Consider the following 14,619-nt stretch of genomic DNA (forward strand, 5'->3'; position numbering starts at 1 on the left):
AAAAAACAACAAACTACCTAATAAAAAATCATAACGTAATTTATTTAATATTCTCACTACAATTATTATTTGGGTGTTTGAGATCGGAGTTAAAATTTAGGTTTTTGTATTTACATCATAGTATGCATTATGGTTCTAATTAGGGACACATAATAGTAAATTTTAGTGACAAGGTTAGTGTTTATAATTATGATCAACACTTAGATTTTACCATTAGGATTATAGTTAGAATTATTTTTAGGTTTACTATATTTAATAAAATTAAAATAATTGAGAACACTATCCACCTCATGTATACAATTATGTAACGTGAATTATTTTTTTTTCTCTATAATGAAATTGTGCATAAGTTAAATTTTGTGTAATGTGTTTTCTTAGTTTTTATTTTTGGTATTTTCCTTAAATTTGAGCTTACTTATTAGAGTTTAATTCCACTACACTTCCCTCACACGTGTTTATAAACTTCCTCCAATTAATCACTAAGTTGTGTTAAAACTAAATTAAATTTTATCTACTTCAAAAAATTGTAGAATATATATATTATCCTTTTACTTATCTTTAATATTTATCCTAGAAATAATGAAAATGATTAATATGTATTTTTAACTATCATATAGTATTCCTATTTTTTTTTTAATAATTAGATATCTAAATCATACACTGTCTACTCTAAATACTTATTTGAAGTACTTTGTTACCAATTTTAGGGACCACCTCAAATTGGTCGAGCTATATAGTTGTCAACTGAATGAAAAGTACATGTTTTCATTTCAAAAATTTCAAAAAAATTGATAAAGTTATACTCATTCTTACTTTTAATCTAATTTTTTTAATAATAAGATAAAGGATAAACTACATACATAGCATAAAAAACTTGAATTACAACATCAAAATAATGATTACTATCAATCATGTAAGAATATTAAATTTGAAACCAAGCCATGTAATCTCATGAGTGAATCAAAAAATAAATAGTGACAAGTTACAATGCTTATCATATACAAAAAAACATCTTGCTGATAACAAAGAATTAACAAAATGATATTGTTTCACATGAAGGACTAGTCCAATGCACCAAAATTAATGTTGCTATTTTTTTCTTTATTTTTCTCAAAAGCACCGATAAGAGGATCTACACCTTGAGGAGGGTAAGTGGTAGTATCCCAACTTGGGCCTACCTTGTCCCACTTCAGTTGGGTGGCCCCATTCGCTTTCTAGATATCAATGACTCTCTTTAGTGAGCTATCTTAAAGCTTCACATTCTTCCTAATTTAGCATGTTTGAATAAATGTCAAAAAAATGGACAAGTTGTATACCATCCTTATATACAATCATTATTCCCTCATTGATGTAGATCATGAAGTGGTCCTTGAGGAACTCTACAACCATAGATACTTGTGACATGATATTGAAGAAGGTGAGTTGAAGCATAAACCTAGTAAGTTCCCTCTTGATATTTTGGAAGACTTCATCATTCCTTTTTTTCTGAAGATACAAAATCACTTCAGTAGATAGAAAAAACTAGAACTGATTAAGCACATTGTCAAATTTATCTACATGACTAGCAAAGACTAGTAAATGGAGTCAACAAAAGGTAAATCGTGCATGAAAGCATTGAAAAGAAGGGAAGTAGAACATTTTTACTTTAGAGCATTCAAGATTTGATGGATTTATTTTAAGCCCCAAAATGGAAGCATTTTCACATAATGTTCATTTGCATTTTAAATGAAGTGTCCATCGCACTGGTTTAGTTTTTAATAGTTTCCATTCAAGAGTGGATTTTCTTAATTAAAATATCCAAACATTCCAATAAAAAACATTATAATATTTAGACATGCATTCCATGAAAAAGCAAGAATGGTTCATTTTTAAGCTTTTAAACATGGGTTTTCAAGCAATCATTATAAGAAACTTGCAAAAAACTGTTAGTATTTTGCTCCCACAAATACTTGCAACAAAAAAAGATTATAGGTTTGCCACTGGTTGGTCAATCCAGCAAACTCATGGGTTTAAACTGCGATTCCACAATGCAGGATCGAAGCTAAAAGGTAGCAAGATTGGAGTGAAAAAAATTGGTGAAACTACGAAAAAATGGGTCGTGAGAAGAAAGTAACAGGGCAATCTTGCAAAACGATGATCGCATGGGTTTATGGGGACACTTTCCAACTGACAAATTTATCTATGGGTTTGATAGTGGAGGAAAAAAAGTGGGGTATAATGATTGAATAAATAGGTGAAACATTCCTATAGGTTTCTACAGGGATCCTATTGGTAAAAATTGGCGTTCCCATGGGAATAGGGTCAGTGGGAATGACAACTCTGATGTTTTTAATGGCACGTAGTGGTGGGGTTTGGGGCAAAGGGTGATTTCTCCTTCACCACGTTGTGTTCCCCTGGGTTGAGGGTCACGATCTCACAATTGTGGGTTTGCAATTTTGTGGTTGCGGGATTGCAAACCAGGGGTGCTAAAATATTGGTGAAACTAGAATTTGATTTTATGGCCGGGAGCATAATTCTTGGCAAGGGAATTCGGTGCCTTCAAAAAATGTTAGAAGAACACCTACATGCATAAAAGACACAAAATGTTAGTTTGGTTAGTTCAAACATGAATAAGCAAAAGTGTGATTATAGTGACCCGAATGCGGACTCCCATTGGGTGTGCCAAAATGTATAACCTAATCTAGTAGTGTAATATTGAATACTAACTAGTAAAAGAATTCACGAAAGTAAATAAGTAAAAACTTATAATAAGACGAGGTTACCACCAAAATGAAGGCAAACAAAAAATGGTAAGTTGCTTGGGTGTAACCTATTATGACGTAGATATGTCCCTGATGGATAGGGGATGTATGCTGATGATGTACTCAAGCTTTCAATGGGTGGGGGTTTTTACCAAGTGTGTAGCTGGGTGAGAGTTTCAACAATGGAGGTGTGGATGTATTTCAGCATTATGATGGTGTAAAATGGCTATGATTTAGTAGTCAGTGGGGCATTATAAGTTTTCATAAAAGTGGATTGATAGATTGTGAGAGGGAAGGGATTTATTTATAGGCTAAGGGGTAGTGAAATGGAGGGTCAAGATGCAAGGATGGAAGAATGGTGAGGAAGGGCTATGATGCTTTCAAAGGGAAGCACATGGATTGTGCTTGTTTAGAGCCAATAGGGAAGTGACACTTGTCACAAGGAGGATCAGTGTGAGGGGATGGGATAATGGTTGGTCAAAGGGAGTAATGAGGGAGGATGAGTGTGTAAGAGGGATGTAACACGTATTTAATGGCATGCAAGAGGTATTAATGGTATGTAAGAGCCATAAATGCTCTTGGATAGGGATGGAAGAGGATAAGGGAGACTTTTTGACTTTAGCTTGGGTTAGCAAGTCTCAACCCTTGCTTAAAGTTGTGCACATGTTTAGGAGGGGGATTAAACTTACTTTAGAAAGGGGATTAGGGGGCAAGTGGCTTAGCTTTGGTGGGATGGGTTAGTTAGGTGGCCAAGTAAGGTTAGTATGGGTGGATGAGTTGGATTAGGGGTAAAGGTTGGGTTTAGGGATATTTTTAGGGGTTTGGATAATTTATTTAATAAAATGGGGGATGTGGGATTAAATTAAATAGGTTTGAGGATTTATTTAATTTAATAGAGGAATATGGATTTAATTGATAGATTGATTTTGGGTTATCATTTGATTTTATCAATTGGACTATAGTCAATTAAATAAATAAATTCACTAGGGGATGAAGACTAATTAATTAAATAGTAAATATTTAATTAGTAACATCCTAGGAGACTACTAAATAAGATTACCTAGTGATGTAAATAGATTTAGGTGTCTACAGAATTTACTTTTGAATTGGGGATGGATCCTATGAATTTTCTAAGAAAGTTGATGCATAACCCAAACGATATTTTTCGCCCAAACTTGACTCAAGCATTTTTTGCGCAAAAAAAATGGGGAAGAAGCAAGAGCAATGAATACTGAAAAATCCCTCAGCTTGGAACCCGACATCATACTATACTCATATTTGAATGAAAAATGATTGCACCTGTGAAAAAGGACTTAGGGATTTTTATGACCACAGTGAGACTAGAAACATTAAAAAAAATTGATTGCTCGAAAAAAAAAGGGGCCTTAAACATGACAATTGACCCTTCATTAATTGATTTCAAAAAGAAACTCGAAATTATAACGTGGTAAAGGTTTTCAAGAGTTTCACCTAGGGTTTTATACTTAGGAAACTTTAATGGACATGGAAACAAGTAGAAATCCCACCCTATCAACAAAGTTTGAGCATTTTATGATAAAATTATTAGATTTTTCACTTTACTAGAATAAGGGCCAACACCCACAACTACTATTTCACCCTTTTAAATAATTTAGGATTAAGAAATAAGTTTTCTTTCCTTTCTGTCAGCTCTTCTCTATCACTCATAGTATCCAGGCTCATAGAGAGAATCCACATAAACCCATTTTGCACCAAGGTTTCATGGTTTTAATTTATGATTACATAGTGGAAAAATGTGAAATTAAACCTTGCGAGGTCCTTGGTGTTTAATAAGGGTAAAAGCTCGAAATTCCCTTCTAGCAATAAAGGTAAGGGAAAAGGAATTATGGAAGAGTTGGGTGATATTAAGAGTGAAATGAGTAAGAGGAAGAAGAAAAATATTGGTTAAAAGGATACAAAAATAGAGTTAGAAGGTGAAGTGAGGAGGATGGAAAGATATTGAAGATGGTGGATGATGGGGATAGTGAGTATTTTGGTTGTTCGATGGACAAAATATACAAGCCTCTCAATAATTGTCCTTCCCCCATTTCATCCCATTCTCATGACAACCAATGCCTTCCTCAGAATGACATGGCAAAGGAGGAAAAAGTGATTAATCAAGAGGAGAATGATGAGGATTTTGATAAAGAGACTTTCCATCTTGAAATTTTTTTGGATAATGTGAATCATGATGTGCACAGTTCACTGAATGCCTCAACCCAAAAAGGGGATCAATAAAGATGTTGAAAGTCAAATAAAGAATTCCAATAGAAATAATATTTGTATAACTAATATGGTGGACACAGATGAGGTTAATTTGAAGCTTTTGGAAGATGAGCTTAAGGATCTTAGTGTTGAACCTTCCTTGGGTGTTTTGTAGATAGTGAAGGCAATTTCCTTGAACACATTTTGTATGGAGAACTAGTCATTCAATGCTATTAAACTCTTGAATATCAATTATAGGGCCCTAAATGCTAAGATGGATGAAATCTTAGGTAAATGCAAGATTGCATAGAGAAAGAGAATTATAGGGAATCCATTAAAAAGAAAAATGTTATTCTAGCGTTGGTAGAAAGAATTGAGAATCTAAAAAATACTATGAATGTGAGGATTAAAATTTTTCAGCATATTTTGGAAGATACCGTTGAATGTCTTAACAAGACACAAGGTAAAGTGGATCAGAAATTGAAGAATCCACTTGTTCTAAATTAGAGGACCCAAAGTGTTCAAATATATTCCACCAATATAACATTTTGTGGGGGGGGGGGGGGGGGGGGGCGGGTGGGTGTTGAATTAGTATTTTGTGTGACAGAAGGCAAGCCTCTTGCTCATATTGTATCCCAAGAAGGAGTGATGATTTATATAGGCAGAGTTAAAGTCATTCAACAATTAAGTCTTTCATTGAGTAAAACTAGAGTAAAGTCCTTCTTTGGTCAAGTAAATTTCTTGAGGATATTTATGCCTGACTTCTCTAAAATAATTAAATGTATAGTTAATATGATAAAAGAAAATACAAATTTAAAATGGACTGATGTTGGGAAAAGACTTTTGAAGTTATCAAGAGTTCCATTGCCAAAGCTCATGTTCTTGTCCATCCTAGCTACACTAAAGAATCCATTATTTACCGTTATTCCTTAGAACATACTATGTCAACTATATTGATGAAAGAGAATAAAGAAAGAATACAAGCTCAAATTGCTTTCATGAACATACCATTGAAGAATAAAGAATTGATATACTCATAGATGGAAAAACATGTATATGCAATAGTGAGAGCCCTTAAATTTTTTAGGTTTTATGTGCTACATTCTCATTCAATAATATATTTGCCAGATCCTACAAAAAAAAGTATTCTGATGGAACAAGAGGTTGGTTGTAATAATAGAGGAGTATGGATAGAAAAAGTCCAAGAATATGATATAGAAATTAAGCCAACCAAACTTGTAGGAAGAAATACACTTTGTAAAGCCTTGGTAGAGGATCAAAAATTCAAAGAAGAAGATACTCCAAAAGTTCTAATGGTAAGCCTTTAGGATCCTTGGTTCTCAAAAATTACTTATTTTATGATATATGGTCAATTCCTTGATGGATTGATTACTAAGAAAAGAAGGGTTCTAAAAAAAAAAATCTTGAAGTACGTGATTCATGATGATGTCTTGTACAAAAAAGTAATTGATGGAACATTTTTGAGATGTGTGGATAAAGAGCAATAGGTAAAATTGTTGACATCTTTTCATAATGAAGCATGTGGAGGACACTTTTATTCTACTGTTACTGCATTTAAAATTTTGAGGTGAGGTTATTATTGGCCTTACATGTATAAAGATGCATATAAGTGGGTGGTTACTTGTGAGAAATGCAAGATGTTTGCTGGTAAACCTCAGCTTGCTATTCTACCTCTTAGGCCAATGGTAGTTGAAGCTCCTTTCCATGAATGGGGTTTATATTTTATAGGTCCACTTAATCCTCCTTCTAGTCAAGGAAACTCTTACATACTAATTGCCACAAATTATTTAAGTAAATGGGTTGAAGTAAAGCCAATGAAGAAGAATTCATCAGAAGTAGTATGTGAAATCCTTAAAGAGCATATATTTATTAGGTTTGGAGTTCCTATAAAATTGATAATGGATAATACATCTTACTTTTCCTCTTTATTAATTATTAGATTTTGCTAAGATAATGGTATTCAAGTTGGACATTCCTCTGACATGTTTTTGTCTCTCCAAGCATTGGGTATCAAAGAGTTAGGATTTTAAAATCTAATTGGAGAGAAAATTGTTAACCAATAGTATTTAAAAAGTAAATTATTCTAATATATCTTTTAAATGGATTAGATCATATTATGTTAGATTTAATCTTGTAGAACTTGTCAGATATGTGCCCAATGATTTTGTTGAGAGGGAAATATGAACTTTTAAGTAATTCTTGCAAGAAAAACTATATCAAGAACTAAAATTTTTGTAGGACATGCACAACATGAACTTTTACAAAATCCTTTAAAGACTTCAAGGAAAATATAGTTTCAAGTTTAAAGCTAGATCATGTCATTGATAAAATAGGATCATTAGAATTATCCATACATCTTCAAAATATGACTTGGGCAATAGTACATTCATGAGACTAACTACTTTTTTAATAGCAACATACATAATTGTCATTGCTTCATTCAATAACACAATAAACATTGGCAATGCCTAAGGTGTACACTCATTTTCAAGATACATTAACAATAACATATATAATATCAATTTTATGCATTATATAAAGTAAATAACAAATGAGTTTCTAATTTGAGCGACTCATTCATTTTTAGAATATAATCTGTTATTAATTTAAAATTACTTAACACCTATTTTAATAGAACATTTGCAGGAACTAGAAAACCATTCAAAGGAGAAACAATATGAAATATCTCCTAAATTTCTTGTGCACATCATTTGTTTATGTTCAATATTTATTTTCAAGCTACAGATGCAACATAGTTCTATATTCTTTGTCTATGACTCTTTAGATGAACACTCGAACACATACATTACTTTAAGAAACTTTACAATTTATGAATATGTCACCATTACTAAATGTTCAAAAATTTTAATGTACAATTTGACTCAACACTTACCCCAAAACCCACCACACTAGATGCAATAACTTTGGCGCTTGCACCCCTTGTTAAGATCTATCATATTCAATAGTAGTATATAATAATAATATATGATGGTTAAGCTTTGGTGGTGTTCAATTTAATAGTGGTATTGTATGAAAGTTATGTTTTTGTGTGGTATTCTCCTTACTAAGGATCAAACTCTAATAAGTAAAATAGACCTATTTTTTTTCAAAAATATTATTATTATTAATATTAGGGTTTACATCTAATCTTAATTGAAAAAGTGTCAAAAATTTATATAGATATAATTGAATGTCAATCATTAATTCAATTTGTTAGATTTAATTTTATAATTAGAAATTGAATAATATCTTGATTATAATTCAAAGAATGTTAGAAAATTTATAGATTTTTAGAAACACTATTAAAATAACTCAAATTTAGTCATTCTGATAAGTCAGCCTGAAAGGTGACACCACTTTGTACTTTCACCCTCTAACTCCAAGTCTAGAGAAAGTGAGGAGAAAGGGAAACATGCGAGGAAAAAATACAAAAACTAGGAGGTTCCAGTGAATCAATGATGATAAGGTGGAAAATGCTACTAAGTCCCCCCTAATGATGGAGGAAGTTTAGTCATTATAAAGTTATATCTCATGTTTCAACTAGTTTCAGTTTGGACAATCTGGATCTGACGGGTTTTCCAACCTAGCCACCCATATAAAAAGCTGTGAGATCTAGCTCGTCCAAACTGAAACTAGCCAAAACATGAGATATATCTTTATCCTAAGAAACTTCCTCCATCTTTAGGGGGGAGTTAGTAACATTTTCCTCCTTCTCATTATCAATGTACTAGAACCTTCTAGCTTTTTTCTTTTTTCCTTGCATGTTTCTCTTTCTCCTCACTTACTTTAGACTTAGAGTTAGAATCTAGTTCTTTCAAGCTCTCATTATTTTTCACTCTTTTTTTCTTATTAAGGTTTGAGACGTCTCTATGGGAATGTCTCCCACCCCTAGTTATTTAATTCCATCCTAACCTCACCTACATCCACACCCTGAAATGTCTAAAATAAAATAATTCAAAGTTCTAGTATTACATCAGAGAAATGTGGGCATGTGGAAGAAAAGCAAGAGGAAATAAAGGATAGCTTGGAAGAGATAGACTGGGATTTTGTGTCTAAGGGGATTGGAAAAAAAGGAACCCATGATGCTAAGTAGGAGCAAAAATCTAGGAGGAACTTCTATATTGAGGAACAACAGGGTATACTCCAAGATACTGCAAAAGCCTTCTCAGATATAAACACCCATGTTTTGGCTACACTTGGTATGGGCATGGAAAATCTCATGAGAAAGGATGATAACCTAGGAAAAAATGATAACTCATCCATGACATCTACTTCCCCTCTCAAGAGGCCTAAGGAGGACCCCCTTATTTCCCCTCCCCCTAAGAAACCCCTTGTCCAACCCTTGACCCTTTTTACTTGTCCCATGGAACCCCTTGTTCAAGACCCTGACCCACCCACCTATTTGGATCAAAGTACGTTCAAATAGGTTGAAACTAAATTGAAGACATTGTGGACCAAGATGAAAAAGCAAAAGAACCTGCTAATTTATTTGAATATGAGGTTCACCACTTTGGTGGATTTTTTGTGTAAAGTTTATGCATTTTGCAGTAACCATTCTTTAGCTTCTTCAGTCAGGGAATATGGGAGGTATGGTGGAGGAAGATGAGGAAAGCACCTAAAGACTCCATAGGTTCCAATTAAATAACATGTTGAATGTGCGACAAGGGAAACCAACCCCCTGATGAGAAGCAAGAACGACTACTTGGCCTCATTTTGTGTTAATTTTTTAATATTGTTATGATGGTTAAACTTTGATCTTGTGTGGCCAATATGGAAACTTTTTATATGAACTTTAATGTTGGTAGCCTGATTAGTTTTCTTGTTGGTAACTTGTATGACACTATAGACTATAATGGTTTTGATAGTAGATTGACAAATTCTTGTAGGTACTTATTTTTTATGATAATGGGCAGCTAATTTGTTGTTTATGATTTGGGTCAGTGAGCCATCCGTCAAGTGATAGTGTTTCCTTCACTATGGTTGTTCTTATTGGGCTAGTCATCCATTTTGGACTGCTAGTGTTATACATAATAAAAGTGACATCAAATATGAAACTCCTTTAGCCACATAATAATATTTGATGGTAAGGAGATGATTGCCTTCTTAGGCATAATAAATTATATAACACCTTCAAATTAATCGCATGAAGTTGGACTATATTATCTTGGAGTGTTAAGAATATATTCAACTATTATTTAGATTAATTTAGAGTAAAGTATTTTTTTTAAGATTTAAACTGAAAATTTATTTTAATTATGTATTTATATTTTTATAAAATATTAATAAAAAAATTCAAATACTATATCTCGGAGTAGTACAAAAACAATCAAAATCTATGATCTAGCTATTGGTTGCATATATTATTTATAGATTTAATTTTGTAAGGTTTTTGCACAAACTATCTCATCCAATATTAGAAATGGGAATTATGACAAGACAAATGACAGATCATGAAATTTGATATTGAACACCTAGAAAAAAAATCATCCAATAAAATCTAAAAGTAATAGATATTACTCTTTAAAGATTCTTGTAATCAAGAATCTATCACTTGATAATTATTAAATCTAAAGTCCCTTACTTGATCCCACTTTATAAGCCATTCTTGGCTTACATGGTAGAATAAAGTCTATTATCCATCATACATAAAGTAAGAAAAAAGAAGAAAAAATCATACAATTTCATCCAAATTTCGAAAAGAACAATCTATAGAATGGAATTTAAAATTTAAAATTAATATATTTTCTTATTTAGAAAAAATGATAATATAAAATCTCCCTATAATAACTTTCAACAAAAGACGTTTAAATTTTATAAGATTATATATTTGCATATAAAAATAAATTTAAATTTTTTTTTTTTATAAAAGCCTTTTCTATTAATAATTTATAATCTAAGAATAGAATTCACCAAAAAAAACTGGAGATGCAATATCACCCACCAAGAATTCACAAGTATTATCTCCGTGACAATGAAAATTAAGTAACTCAATCATCTCCCTCTCCCTCTCCATGACAAGTATTATCTCTACCATTAGTAAAACAAGAAATGCAAAGGCCGATTCATTCGAGAAGCTGAGTTTTTTCTCTTCCATCTTGTAAGGCAACCGCAAGAAGAAATGAACGGTTTAGAATTTATAAGATCTGCTTCCTTACTAAAATTGAACTCATTTATAAGGTGCTCCAAGATTTTAGCCAGGGTGTTCTTCTTTGGAGTTTCTGAGCGCTTGTGTAACTGTTCAGACCAAGATTAAATTACATTATAAATCAGGTTGGCTGGATCTCCTCTACTTGAAATTTAAGCTCTTGTATCTAAAATTTGATTGAATCGATTTTGTGTACCATGGCGTCTCTTGGCAGCGGCGAATGCAGAACTAACATCAGTACGTCTAATGAAGAAATTAGCTACAATGAGTCTCGAAACGGGGGATTTCTAAGAAAAATTTGGTTAAATATAAGCAATGTTTTGATGGGGTTGTGTAGAAACATAATGGATGTTGGAAGAGAGGATCCCAGAAGGATTACGCATGCTATAAAAGTTGAGTTGGCATTGTCATCGGTTTCGCTGTTATTTCTGTGGGATCGATTATTCCATAGGGTGGGATTTGGTAACCATGCAATTTGGGCAGTCATGACTGTCGTTGTCATTCCCGAATTCTCTGCGGGTATGAGTTAGTTTAATTTAATTGTTTCTAATGCAACCATCTTTTTCACCCTTATCGACTAACATTTAGAATGGATGTTGTTGCTGCTTGAGCAGGGGCTACCATGAAGAAAGACCTCAACAGAGGAATTGGAACCATGGTGGCTGCATTTCTTGCCTTCCTCATTTGCCCCGTGTCAGAGAAGGTAGTGCGAGGAAAGGCGTTTGTGCTCTCTTCATCGTGGGTGACTTTTTGTGCTCTCTTCGAATCAGCTTGTTGCATTCACCAAATCTCAATTAGTACTCCACTACACTCATTTTGCAGGAGCGGCTACCACGTATGCCCGTTTCTTTCCTTCCCTCAAGAATAAATTTGACTATGCAGTGCTTATATTCCTGCTCACATTCAGCATGATAACGGTCTCTGGATATCGAGTGGAGAATATGTCACGCATGGCATGCGAACGCTTCGCTACCATACTCATCGGATGTGGAGTGTGTTTGGTTGTAAGTCTGCTCATATTCCCCGCCTGGGCTGGCAAGGATCTTCACAATTCCACTGTCAGGAAGTTACAAGGCTTGGGGAAATCTCTGCAGGGTAAGAAAACCGAACGAAAACAATTGAGGTTAAAAATCCTTGTTTTGATTGTGATGAAAACGTAACGCTTTCTTCAGCGTAAAATGTGTGTTTTTTGCAATGGGCTGTTACAGATGAACTACTAGTACGCTTTGATTGGTGTGGCTTGTTATCAGCTCGGTAGATTAACTTGTTAAAATATCCGACTAATGTAATGGGCATGATATATTTGATGCCAGGATGCGTGGATGAATATTTCAGCGGATGCCGTACTGATGAGAAGGTGGAAGATGAGTCAGAAGATATCATACACAGAGGATACAAGTCTGTGCTGGACTCAAAGGCTACCGACGATTCTTTGGTAAATCGAAAAAATATATAGTTATTAGAAGAAACTAATTAAGTGGTAGCGATGACAACTTTTGACATTAAAGAATGTTAAATGGATCGTCTGAGAGCAGTGATTGTACATGTTAATTGCAGGAGGCATTTGCTAGGTGGGAGCCAAGGCATGGTCTATTTCGATGCCGGCATCCATGGAAGCAGTATGTGAAAATTGGAGTGAAGCTTCGTTATCTGGCTTATCCTATTGTGGCCTTGCACGGATGCCTTCGATCTGAAATGGAGGTATATTCGTATGCATTTCCTCATTCGGTATCATTACCATAAATTTACAAATTATCTTCAATGCATGCACTATAGCTGATGAATTTTTGTTTTGCATACGTTTCAGGCCCCTCATTCCCTTCGTTCACCATTGAAGAAGCCATGCACCAACGTCGCCCACAAAGCAGCCAAATTACTGGCAGAGCTGTCAAGCTGCATTGAACAAATGAGAATATACGACTTCGAGCCAATATTCGAAGAAGTTCAACATGCACTGGAGGATCTTCAAGTTTTCTTGAATTCTCAACCAAAGCTCTTACTGCATTCAACAACAAGAACGCCGAGTCAAAAAATCGTACTTGAGAATGAAAATAGAGAAGAGGAGGTAAGGTGGGCGACGAGAAGAAGATCATGGCATGGAGAAAGTAGTGACGAGAAGAGGTTAATGCTGAGACGCGGCGTTGAATTTGGAGAAGCACTTTCATTGGCTACGTTTGCGTGGTTGGTGGCGGAGATCGTAGCGAGGCTTGAGCACGTGGTACACGCCGTGGAAGAGCTCGCGGAAATGGCAAAATTCAAGCCTCACAATCCTTCGACGTCGGATCAGGAGGCTTTAATCATAACTAGTGCTGCTTCTCCCCGTAGTTAATCCAGAGACCTAGTCTTGCAAGAATGCCGGAAAGATGTTTACATATGAACAATGTCGACTGATTTTTCCCTTCAATTCACATTCTAATACAGGAGTCAATTTTTAACATCATACACTAAGGGAAAAATTAAGCTTGCCAAAAACAAAGTCAAATGCTATGGTTGCATTATTAAATTTTATGTATTAATGATTTACAGTAGTCTCATTTTTGTCTCTCTCACAATTTTCATATCATCTTGCTGACACCATGAGCTACTCCTAATGCCAATCTTTCTGAGAGGAGCACACATCTTAACTTCACTATGCATGACTAATCGAATAATATTATGATTATACCAAATAATCAATTTAAAAACGATATACACTATTATGACATTGGTAAATTTTTGAAAACTTTTTAAAGACTAGTTGTTACACCTACTTCCAATCTTGTTTGAGCAGATGTCATATAACATTTTTAATTTTCACTTCTTTCTAATTTACTAATATCAATCTATAATACCTTCTATTCTTATTTATTATTATAATTATAATCTCATCACATACTTTTATATCATGATTATTCTTTATTTGTTTTCACTATCTATATCTACATCTCTATAACTCTTGATATTACCTCTTCGAGACCACTACCTCTTATGTTCCAAATATCAAATATATGTTTATTCATGACCAAAAATATTTGTAGTAATGAACAATATTTATTGAAAATATTTCAGATTATAAAACATCGTTCTCTTCTTTCATACGCTTTTCTCTAAATATATCAATATCATTCTTCCTTCAAATATCTGCTTTATATCATCATTTTTTTCATGATATGTACTTCTAGATTTCATTTATGGTTATATCTAACTATATTTAAAAGTAAATTTAATTATTTTTATATTTATTATTAGTTATTATTTTTGCTTTAAAATAGAGTAAAGGAATCTCAAACCTTTCCTTTCACATGAAAGTTGGTGTGTAGAGTGCTTGGGCACACTTTTTTAGCACAAACAAAAGGTTTGCAATACAACTACTGCCACCTACAAACAAGACAATAGAAAACCTTAAATAAATAGTAAATATTCAAGTTTTGAAACCAATTGTTTTAAGTATTATGAATGATTTGAATAGAAAGATTTCTAATGACCTAGGGATTCATATTTTATAGCTAT

At 33.4% G+C, this 14,619-nt stretch overlaps 1 pseudogene; it reads left to right on the forward strand.

Annotated features, from left to right (window-relative positions):
• The first annotated feature begins 11,327 nt into the window (after positions 1-11,327).
• Positions 11,328-13,459, forward strand: LOC149563354 (aluminum-activated malate transporter 14-like; annotated as a pseudogene).
• The last annotated feature ends 1,160 nt before the right edge of the window (positions 13,460-14,619 follow it).

The sequence above is a fragment of the Cupressus sempervirens genome, chromosome 4, assembly GCF_028749045.1.
Source record: "Cupressus sempervirens isolate cs-2001-9-10 chromosome 4, ASM2874904v1, whole genome shotgun sequence".
Lineage (NCBI taxonomy): Eukaryota > Viridiplantae > Streptophyta > Pinopsida > Cupressales > Cupressaceae > Cupressus > Cupressus sempervirens.